We start from the raw sequence: 10,756 nt of genomic DNA, 5'->3' as shown, positions 1-10,756 counted from the left end.
TATGATTTTTTGGATGAATTGTTGAAGTCGGTTGGCCAAAATTTTGTTGAGAAGTTTTGCATCAATGTTCAGCAAAGAAATGGGTCTATAGTTCTCTTTCTTTGATGAGTCCCTGCCTGGTTTTGGGATGAGGGTTATGATGGCTTCATAGAATGTGTTCGGTAGTGAGCTTTCTCGTTCAATTTCATTGAAGAGTTGGAGGAGAATTGGTGTGTGCTCTGCTTTGAAGGCCTTGTAAAATTCCGCTGTAAAACCATCTGGTCCTGGACTTTTCTTAGCTGGGAGGTCTCTTATTGCTGTTTCTATTTCAATGCTTGATATGGGCCTGTTAAAATAGTTTAACTCATCTTGGTTTAGTTTTGGCATGTCAGTATTTGCTAGGAAGAGGTCCATTTCTGTCAAGTTCTCAAACTTATTAGCATAAAGTTTTGAGAAGTATTCCCTTATAATGTTCTGAATCTTGCTTGTTTCCCTGGTGATGTTTCCATTCTCATCTCTGAGTTTATTTATTTGGGTGTGTTCTCTTCTTTTTCTGATAAGATTTGCTAAGGGTCTGTCAATTTTGTTAAGTTTTTCGAAGAACCAACTCTTTGTTTTGTTGATTCATTCTAGTTTTTTTGGATTCTAATTCATTTAATTCTGATTTAATTTTGATTATTTCTTTCCGTCTACTGGATTGGGGTTTATCTTGCTGCTCTTTTTCAAGGAGGTTTAGATGTGTCATTAAATTGTTAGTTTCAGATCTCTCCAATTTGTTGATGTAGGAGCTCAGAGCTATAAACTTGCCTCTGAGTACTGCCTTTGCTGTGTCCCAGAGGAGCTGGTAATTTGTGTGTTCATTTTTGTTGAATAGCATGAACATTTGAATTTCCTTTCTAATCTCTTCCATGACCCACTCATGATTCAGCAGTGTGTTGTTCAGCCTCCATGTGATACCGGACTTTCTTTGGTGGCTTTTGGTGTTGAGTTCTAATTTTATTCCCTTGTGGTCAGAGAGAATGCAAGGTATAACTTCAATGTTTCTGAATTTAGACAAGTTTGCTTTGTGGCCTAAAATGTGGTCTATTTTAGAAAACGTTCCACGTGCTGCTGAGAAAAATGTGCATTCTGATGCTGCTGCGTGAAATGTTCGGTAAATGTCTGTTAAGTCTAGTTGATCTATGCAGCTGTTTAGATCTGTGGTTTCTCTCTTGAGTTTTTGCCGAGTTGATCTTTCTAGTGGGGAAAGTTGTGTGTTAAAATCCCCAACAATTAATGTCTTTGGATCTATATGGGATTTGAGGGAAAGTAGTGTTTCTTTGATAAATTTGGGTGCTCCATTGTTTGGCGAATAGATATTTAGAATTGTAATATCCTCCTGAAGGAGAGATCCTTTAATTAGTATGTAGCGACCTTCTTTATCTCTTTTCACGAATTTTTATTTGAAGTCTATTTTATCTGATATTAGGATTGCAACTTCCGCCTGTTTATGCGGTCCGTTTGCTTGGTAGATTTTGTTCCAGCCTTTAACATTGAAAATGTGTTTGTTTTTACGGGCAAGATGTGACTCCTGCAGGCAGCAGATAGAAGGGTCTTGTTTTTTCACCCAACTAGACAGTCTATGTCGCTTAATTGGAGAGTTCATTCCGTTAACATTAAGAGATAGGACTGAGAGGTATTTGGGAGTTCCTGCCATGTTATCTACCTTCTTGGGGGCTGCGAAAACTGGGTTCTTCCTATGGTTCTTGGATTCTCAGTTTGGGTGCAGTTTCTTGGCCTTTATTGCGGTCTTGTTGGTTTTCTATGTGTAGGACATCTTTAAGAACCTTTTGTAGGGCTGGTTTGGTGGAGATGTATTGTTTCAATTTTTCTTTGCTATGGAAGGTTTTTATTTGGCCTTCAGTTATGAAGGAGAGTTTAGCTGGGTACAGTATTCTTGGTTGATAGTTGTTTGTTTTTAGGGCATGGCATACATCATTCCAGGCTCTTCTTGCTTTGATTGTCTCTGCTGAGAAATCTGAGGTGATCCTAATTGGTTTCCCTTTATAAGTGATTACCCTTTTCTCTCTGACAGCTTTAAGGATCTTTTCCTTGTTCTGAGTTGATCCTGTGTGGATTATAATGTGGCGGTGGGATGTCCTATTCTGGTCTGGTCTGGTCTATTTGGTGTTCTAAAGGCTTCTTGTATCTGGACAGGCCTATCTTTTTGCATGTTTGGGAAGTTCTCTGCTAGGATCCTGTTAAACAAATTTCCTAGACCATTAACTTCTGTTTCTAGGTGCTCCTCTACACCCATTATCCTTAGATTAGGCCTTCTGATGGTGTCTTCCAGGTGTTGGATAGATCTATCATATTTCTTGGACTTGTCTTGGATGGTTGTATGTTCTTTCTCTATAATATCTAGGCTGTCTTCAATCCCTGAGATTCGATCTTCTGCATGGTCTAACCCGCTGTCAAGACTCTCTACTTTGTTTTTTATCTCTTTTCCTTCTATTTGGTCAACTTTGATGGCTTCAAATTCTTTGTTGAAGCTCTGTTTTAGATCTTGTATGAATTTCTTTACTTCCTTAATTTGGTGTTCATTGTTTATTCTCAAATCACTTAGTTGATTGGTTATGGTTTCTTTGGACCCCCATTCCTTCTGTTGGGTTCCGTTCAGCATTCCCTTTGTGGTCTCCCTGACTTCCTTCAGCTCTTTGTTAATGGATTCCATGAATGCCTTTAGTGATCTTTGTGTGTTCTCTACCTGGTCTCTCAATTCCTGTATTACTCTTTGATTAGCTTCCTCCCGTTCGTGGGATTCCTGCAGATCTCTTTGAGTGTTCTCAGCCTGCTCACGCCATTCCTCCCTTTCTCTTTGAGTATTCTCAAGTTGTTCACGCAAATCCTGTATCAGTTTTTGAGTAGCTTCCTCACGCTTATGATATTCCTGTATAAACTTCTGGGATGCCTCCTCTCTCTCCCTATCATGCTCATACAGAGTCTTTTGTACGTTGTCAAACTTTTCATTTATCATGTTTGCCAACAGTGTTTGTAGAGCTATTTGGGAACTCTCCTCTGGATTATTCATTATCTGTTCTAACCCCTGATTATCAAGATTGGGAATTGAGATACCCGAATTTGACATTTTTCTTGTGTTTTTCCGGCTTACTCTGCCCATTTGAGATGAAGATAGCACCAGTTTTGTTCTAGAACACTATCTTAAGCTAACCATCAACCAAAGTTTGCATTTGTACAGTCAATAGTCTACAGATACAATCTAGTTCAACAGATATATCTATTCGACATCAAACAACTATATGTTAAAGGACTTCGAACCGCAGAGAAGAATTTGGAAAACCAGAAATTATTAGGGTTAGGGAGAGATGTGGGTAAAAAATAGGAATAGATTGGTGTGGGGAGGCACAGGGAGAGTTAACTATGTCCTAATCACAATGCAGGAAATAGGTTGGGTAGGATGCAAGTAGAGAGAGAAGAAGAAGAAAGGGAAAGGGGAATGAAAAGAGACCAGAAAAAAAATAGAAACGTAAAAATTAATGTTATTTTAGAGATTAAAAGACCATCTATTTATAGAGGAATATGAATATGTTGAGAGAAAGGGAGGGACATAGAGGAGATGAGAAAAACTTAAAAAAAATGCTTAAAATATTATATAGGTATAAAGAGGTAGTACTGCTATTAATGAATTTATGTCTCAGAGGTTTTGAATTGAGTAATAAGTTTGTGGATTAAGTGTGTACACAATGGGGGATAGGGTCTACTGGTTAACTACGGGTTTATCTGAGGATGTGCAGGACAAGAGTTAAGTCACATAAAGAAGAACAAACAGGAAAAGATGGAAAGGATAGGAAAGTGAGAAGAAAAGATCAGAAGTTCAGTAGAGCTAGACAAAAAACAAAAAGATAATTAAGAATGAAAGAAAAAGAGAAAGAAGACAAGAAAAGAAAGGAAAACACACATTCACGTATTCCTAAAATAAAAATGATAAGAGGAGAAAAAAAAAAGTTAATGGAAAACATTTTTTTCAGAAGAGGCAAAAATTAAAGATTAATAAAAGTTTTAGAAAAGCTAAAAAAATTTTTTTTATATATATAAGGTAACAAAAAACAAAAAAAAAAACAAAACAAAAAAAAGAAAAGAAGAAAAGAAGAAAAGAAGAAGAAGAAAAAAAAAGTTCTTTGATTTTTTTTTTTTTTTGGGAGTGGCGGGAAGAGTCCGGTATCTCCCTTTTGTCTGTAACCAGAGTCTGGTTGGAGTCTCTGGTCAGCTTGAGGTCCTGTGGCTTGATTGGTTTCTTAAGTCAGTTTGTTGGAACAGGCAGAAAAATGCTCTGCTTTACCCAAGATTTTGAGATCCCCCTCCCAGGTTAGTTTACTGGGAGGGTGATCTGCTTTGAGAATCACAAAAGAGTGGGATGCAGTGATGAGGCTAGGTTCTGGGTAGAGTTGAGGCCTTTCAACGAACAGTAGCTTTTCCCTGGGGCTATTTTGTGAAAAAAAACTCACAGCACCCAGCCTGGAGCCATTCTCAGGGTTTCTGTTTTTCAATTGATTGTGGTGGCTGCTAGAGGGAGGGGCAGCCTCTCCCTCTGGTTACCCAGTGAGGAGAGCCACTCCAATGGCTAGCGCCTGAGCTGGGTGACTTTTCCCTGGATGGAACTGAGTCTGTGAGGTCACTTCGCCGTTAAGTTCTTGTGACCTGCTAAATGACTAGTTTTATTCCAAGGCCTGAGCTGGAGCTAGCCGCTCCTCCAAGCTTTGTCGGTATCCAAGATGGAGATCACCGGTGCTGGGGGGGGGAGGGGTGGCCTTCCCTCCTCTGCTCCCAGAGAAGGAGTGAAGAAGTCGGGCTTCTACTCAGGCCAAGTCTTGGATCCCGGGTCGTCTCTGGTCTGCAAAGTGCAGGATGAAGTTGTCCGCTCCTTGTCGGTTCTTGCTGGTGTTGAGTAGAATCTGCTCGTCCGCTGCGTCTGGCTCCTTCGTCCCGGACTGTGTCTCAGGTGTGCCCCCGCGGCGGTGGTCGCTGCCGCGACCCTGCCGCTGCAGCAGGAGCTGCTGGCAGGCGCTCAGATGTGTCTGCTTGGCTTCCCCTCTCTTGACTAACTCTCTGTCCTGTGATGGCACACTTGGTGTGATTCTCTGGCTTGGGACTGTTCACTGGAACTCTGAAACTGTTTTCTATGCAAGAGCTTGTTCAGATTCCAGCTTCTCCTCCGCCATCTTCCCAGAACTCCCATATTAACATTTTTTGTATTACATTGTGTTATTTATTTTTGAAAGTTTTTATGGTTTTTTTTTTTCTCAATCTAGAGACTGGCCACTGCCTCAGAGATTTTGCTCAGTTCTGCCAACTGAGTCACAGCGCAACTTCCAGCTTCTTTCTTTTTGAAAAGTCTCAGGCAAAGCCCAGCACAACTAAGGAAGTTGAAATCTTATGCTCTTGGTTTGAAGCCAGTCTGAGCAGCAAAGTCTGAGGTTCTTTTATTTTCCATTGGTTGTGGGGCCTGAACTCTAGGCCTAGGTGTTGTCCCTCAGCATTCCAGCTTAAGGGTAGCGCTCTATCAATTGAGCTGCAACACCATTTCCGGCTTTTTTTGTATATGTGGTTCTGAGGAAACAAATCCAGGGTCTCATGCATGCAAGGCAAGCACTCAACCACTGAGCCAACTTCCCAGCCGGAGTCTGAGACTCTTATCTCCAATTAATCACCAAAAAGCTGGAGTGGTAGGACTCTAGCCTTGAGTAAAACAGGGCAAGTTCAATTCCTCGTACTGGTAATTACATGCACAAGTCTCATGGACATTTGGTAGGTCTGGCTTTGAACTGCAGCCCTTAGATTTCAGCCTCCTGGGTAGCTAGGATTTACAGGCATAAGCAACCAGCCTCTGTCTTATTTTAATATTTTTAACCAGCTCTTCCCTTCAACCTCAATGCTTTTTTATTGCGGTCAGTAGACCTAATCTCTGGGCCTCATTGCTGTTTCTTACCTATTTTTACGGAGGGTAGGGTTTGAACTCTTGGCCTGAGTGCTGTCTTTGAGCTCTTCAGCTTAAGATGAATGCTCGTGTTCTTCACCTACAGTGTCACTTAAGGTTTTCTGGTGGTTAATTGGACATAAGAGTCTCATGAACTTTCCTTCCCAGGAAGGCTTTGAACCGTGATCTTCATACCTCAGCCTCCTGAGTAGCTAGGATTACAAGACAGAACCACAAGTGTCCTTGTGTTTCTTAGCTTTTTGGCTCAAGGATGATGTTTTACAACTTCCACAGCTCAGCTTTTAGCTTTTTTTCTGGCTTATGGACATAAGATTCTAATGTACTTTTCTGTGTAGTCTGGCTACAAACTGATCCTCAGATTTCAGATTCCTGAGGTACTCCAATTATACACATGAACCACAAAACCATTGCTCATTTTAAAATGTTAATATGTTCTTTTTTCCATTTAAAATTTTTTTTGCATTTTTTTAAAAATTTTTATTGTATATGTGCTAGTCATGGGGCTACAAATCAGAGATTGGATACAATGCCAGAGCTTTACCTTCAAGACTAGTGGCTTACCAAATGAGCCAAAGGAAAGCTTGCAGATATACTTGTTTTGTCTTGCTGCTTGAACTAAGGCCCTAGGTGCTGTCCTAAAAAGTGATTACCCAGTTTTCCATTTAAGTCACAGCTCAACTCCATTTTTTTAAAATTCTTGGTAGTTAATAGGAGATGAGCCTTATGCAAAGCCCCGAATGAATCAGTTGCCTGAAATCTGAGGATCATGGTTCAAAGCCACCCAGGGCAGGAAAGTCCATGAGACTTTTAGCTCCAATTAATCAATGAAAAGTTGGGAGTGGTGGAGCTCTATCTTTGAACAAAACATTCTCAAGCCATAGGATAGCACACAGATGTATACAGAGAGAAAGCCTTATGGACTTTCTTTATGGGCTAACTTTGACGCATGCTCCTCAGATTTCATCCTCTATTCATCCTCTCTCCGTTTAAATTTTTATTGGTCCTGCGGCTTCACCTCTGACTCTGGGACCTATATCTTAGCTTTCACAATCAATGCTGGTGTTTTTAACACCTCTGCCACAGCTCAAGGTTTTGTGCTGTGTAACTGGAGATAAGAGTCTCAAGCAGGTTCCTCCCCTGGCTGACATGACACTGCAATCCTCAGATGTCAGCCTCTTGTGTAGTAAGGATTACACACATGACCAGCAACATTTGGGTCATTTTAAAACTTTAATATGTGCTTGCTTCCACCTCCTTTTATTTTTATTATTTTTTTCATTTTTGCTTAGCCTGGGAGTAGAAATTGAATTTCAGATGCTCTCTCAGTGCATACATGGGACTAACCATAACGTTTGGCTTTTGTGGGAAAGTTAATTGGAGAGAAGAGCTATGCCAGATTCAGGAGGCTGAAAATTGAAGAAAATCCTTAATGCTCTCTTCTCTAATTAACCACTAAAGGCTAACTTGGACTTCCTATCACTGTACAATCACTCACGACGGACCTGGTCATCTACAGACACTTTCTTGTAAATGTCATCCTTTGAAAACATGTACAATTCTATTTGTTCCTCATCTTAAGTTCTAAACCTACATAGTGCTGATCTCAATTAGTCATGGAATACCAAATACGATAGGAAGACAAACCTGAGAGAGAGACATGCAATACAAAAGCAGAGCTTGCTCAGTTCCTCAGCACTCAAAGAGGGGAGGATGTGGAAGGGGGGGAGAACTTCATGAGCCTTTCTACTCTTTATTTTAGCAGTGGGTTGTGGGAAATGTGTGGTTTTATTTCAACATGAAAATATCTCAATGCATAGCGATTTTGCCTGATGGGTTTGTATTTTCTGCATAAATGTTATGGAAACTCATACATAACTCTCTTTTCATCCTGCAGTAAAGGTCAAAGCAGCAGCAAACGGAGATGAAAACAGATGATCGCCAGAGTCACAACTTAAGAAGGTTTCAGAGGATGGGGATTTTCCCTTGACTCCTTTTCCACTTTCTTCTGATAGCTCGTAACTGTAGGGGTGATGTTGACAGCTGTTTGTAGGAATTTTTGTTTTTCTCCAGATTCAAGTCTTATCTCTGCTTAGTTTGCTTCTCTATGCAGTATTTGACTTGCTCAGCTCCTGCCTGATTGCATCAACGAACTCCTCTTTCAGCTTGGTTAGTTCTTTTCTCATCTCATCTAAAATATCCTGCTTCAGTCTGTCACAGTCAAGGCTTTCTGTCTGGACCCGGTCGGCACTGGGCTGGGACAAGGGTGTGGACTTATAATGGCTCATAGGACCTGTTGTCAAAAACAATCTGATTTTTCCTTGGAGAATCTCATCTGGAGATGACGGGTGACTTGCTGCCATTCATTGTATTTGTTCTTTCCCAAGGTTTCCTGGTTGGTTCAGGTGTACTTGTTGATGAAACCTTAGAAGTTACAGGTTCTGATTCTTCATTTTTTGCTTCTATTGTTGATCCCTTTTCGGCCATTCTCCTCCTTCTGGCCATCAGGAGACTCATTTCCTCCATTAAGCTGCTACTTGCCAAGGGAATGGGTCCATTTCCACCACCCATGTCTGTTTTAGCTGACACGGAGTTCACATCTGTGAACACCGTGCAAAGAGGCATCTTCCACCCGTGACAATTTCCTAAGCTTGGCTCCAGCAATCGCAGCTGCAAGTCCAGTTAAAGGAAGATTGTCTTCTGAAAAGGATCCTTAAAAAAAATCCGGATGCAGGAAGGGAGGGGCAGGAGGTGGTACAGGAGAGGGGCTTGATTAGGAAGAGGGTGTGGGGGAGGAGGGCCAGAGGATAGCAGTGGGGGTGAAGGTGGAGGTTCTGGGGGAGGAGAGAATACAGAGGCCTGGGCTGGACCTGGTGGGAGTGTTGAAGGAGATGGAGGTGCAGGTGGTCCCAAGATAACACCCTGCGGAGCTGGAGCCTCCGACAGCTGAGAGGCTTCCTGAAAGCCTGGCTCAGAAGCAGAGGGGTCTCCCAGCTCAGAGTTTACAGGGGTCTCCACAAAGGCAGAGGTGGCATTACTCGGCACTCTGCTCTCTTGATCCCATTCCACTTGCTCCAGCTGCTCCATCTGCTCCGGCTCCAGCTGCTCCACCTCTCTCTTTCCAACCTCTCTCCAGCCTCTCTCTCTCTACCTTTCTCTGGTCTTTCCCTCTCCATTCTTTCTGTCTCCAGCCTGTCCCTCTCCAGCTCCTTCTGACGTTTCTGTTCTTGCAATTGTCTTCTTTGGATGTCCAACTCTTCTTGGGATGGGCCATTTTGAACTTGATCAGGCAGTTGTGAATTTTATCTAGGCAATTTTGGTCCTGCCTCCTGTGAATTCAGCACTTCTAAGGCATGCATCATGCACTTGCGAAGACATTAGCATCCTCTTTGCTGCCATAGTTAAGACTGTACACCTGCCTGGCATCTTGCCACTGGTGGAAGGTCTGTGTTGCTTGATTATACTTTAATCCTTTGGGGATGGCACAGCTGATCACCAACTGATGATCCTGGATCTTCCTGCCCAGCACTCTGAATGTGTTGTTGCCTGTATGGTGATAGATATGAACTCTGCTGAACCCAGTTGAACCACAGCTGGCACCCACTTTTATTGGCATCATCACAAACCAATGCAGCAGCTCTTCCCTGACAGATACTCTGTTCACTCATTGAGCCGGCGGGCCTGATGGATGCGGCACGGGAGTGCGCTCCTCTGGGACGGCAGGGTTGGCTCATTCAGTGCTTCTCTGCTACACTGGCGGCCAGCTACTCCATCACCTGCTGTCGCGCCGGCCAGGCCTGGGTTGCAGGGTAGGTGGGCCGCTTTGGTTGCCTGCTGCTGCCGCTGCTCCTGCACAGACCCCTGAGGACCACGAGGACCAAGAGGACTGCAGCCGTCCCAGCCATGGGAGGAGAGTGGGGCGTGCCATGAGGCGCTGGTGCGGGGTGTGTGGAACACTCAGGCTCTGCCCTCGCCCTCGCCCTCCCCTACCGCTGTCGCCCTCCCCCTTTCTTCCCCCGTATAAGTAAACTTTTATATCTTACAAAAATAACTTTTAGCTGGGGACTGGTGGCTCATGCCTGTAATCCTACTCAAGAGGCTGACATCGAGGATCACAGTTTGAAGCCAACATAGGTAGAAAAGTCTGTGAAATTCTTATCTCCACTACACTACCAAATATACTAGAAGTGTGGCTATGACTCAAGTAGTAAAGTGCTAGGCTTCATCAAATGATCTCAGAGCCCAGGCCACGAGTTCAAGCCCCTGGACTGGTACAAAAAGAAAAGTTTCATTAGTTTACATTATACTAGGATTATGGTGTGAGACACCAGTGCTGAGATTAAGAAACAACTTTTGTAGTAGCTGCCACTTTTGATCTTTTCCCTAGGAGTTTTTATGATTGATTTTATCCATGCCTTATATTTACATTCCACTAATGGAATTATTGTTTTGGTTGGAGGCACATTTCAATAATTCAATAACATATCAAAAACACATTTTTCGTTATTTTAAATAGAGAAGGGAAACATATGATGAGTCTGAGCCCAGCAGAGAATGAAAGATGGTTTGATTGCAGATATGTGGAATGTATTCCAGGATGTGGGAACCTACCAATTTGGGTGCTTCAGTTATCAGGTCTTCCTGAAGCTTCACAATAAATTTCTATGATGTCATAGCTACCTTTGCTATCACAACTGATAGGTGTCAGGCACTGATCTCACCCTTAGGTGGACTTAGATACACAAGGTGAAAAACATAATATTTAGAAGAAATGACGATTTACCA

General features: G+C 42.4%; 1 pseudogene; it reads right to left on the bottom strand.

The window, feature by feature from the left end:
- Nucleotides 1-8,021: 8,021 nt before the first annotated feature.
- Nucleotides 8,022-9,639, bottom strand: LOC122127728 (annotated as a pseudogene).
- Nucleotides 9,640-10,756: the final 1,117 nt, after the last annotated feature.

Source organism: Dipodomys spectabilis, unplaced genomic scaffold, assembly GCF_019054845.1.
Source record: "Dipodomys spectabilis isolate Male_0828 unplaced genomic scaffold, ASM1905484v1 ptg000309l, whole genome shotgun sequence".
NCBI classification, from domain to species: domain Eukaryota; kingdom Metazoa; phylum Chordata; class Mammalia; order Rodentia; family Heteromyidae; genus Dipodomys; species Dipodomys spectabilis.
The sequence above is the reverse complement of the archived record's forward strand: the minus strand, read 5'-3'. Positions and strand labels throughout refer to the sequence as shown.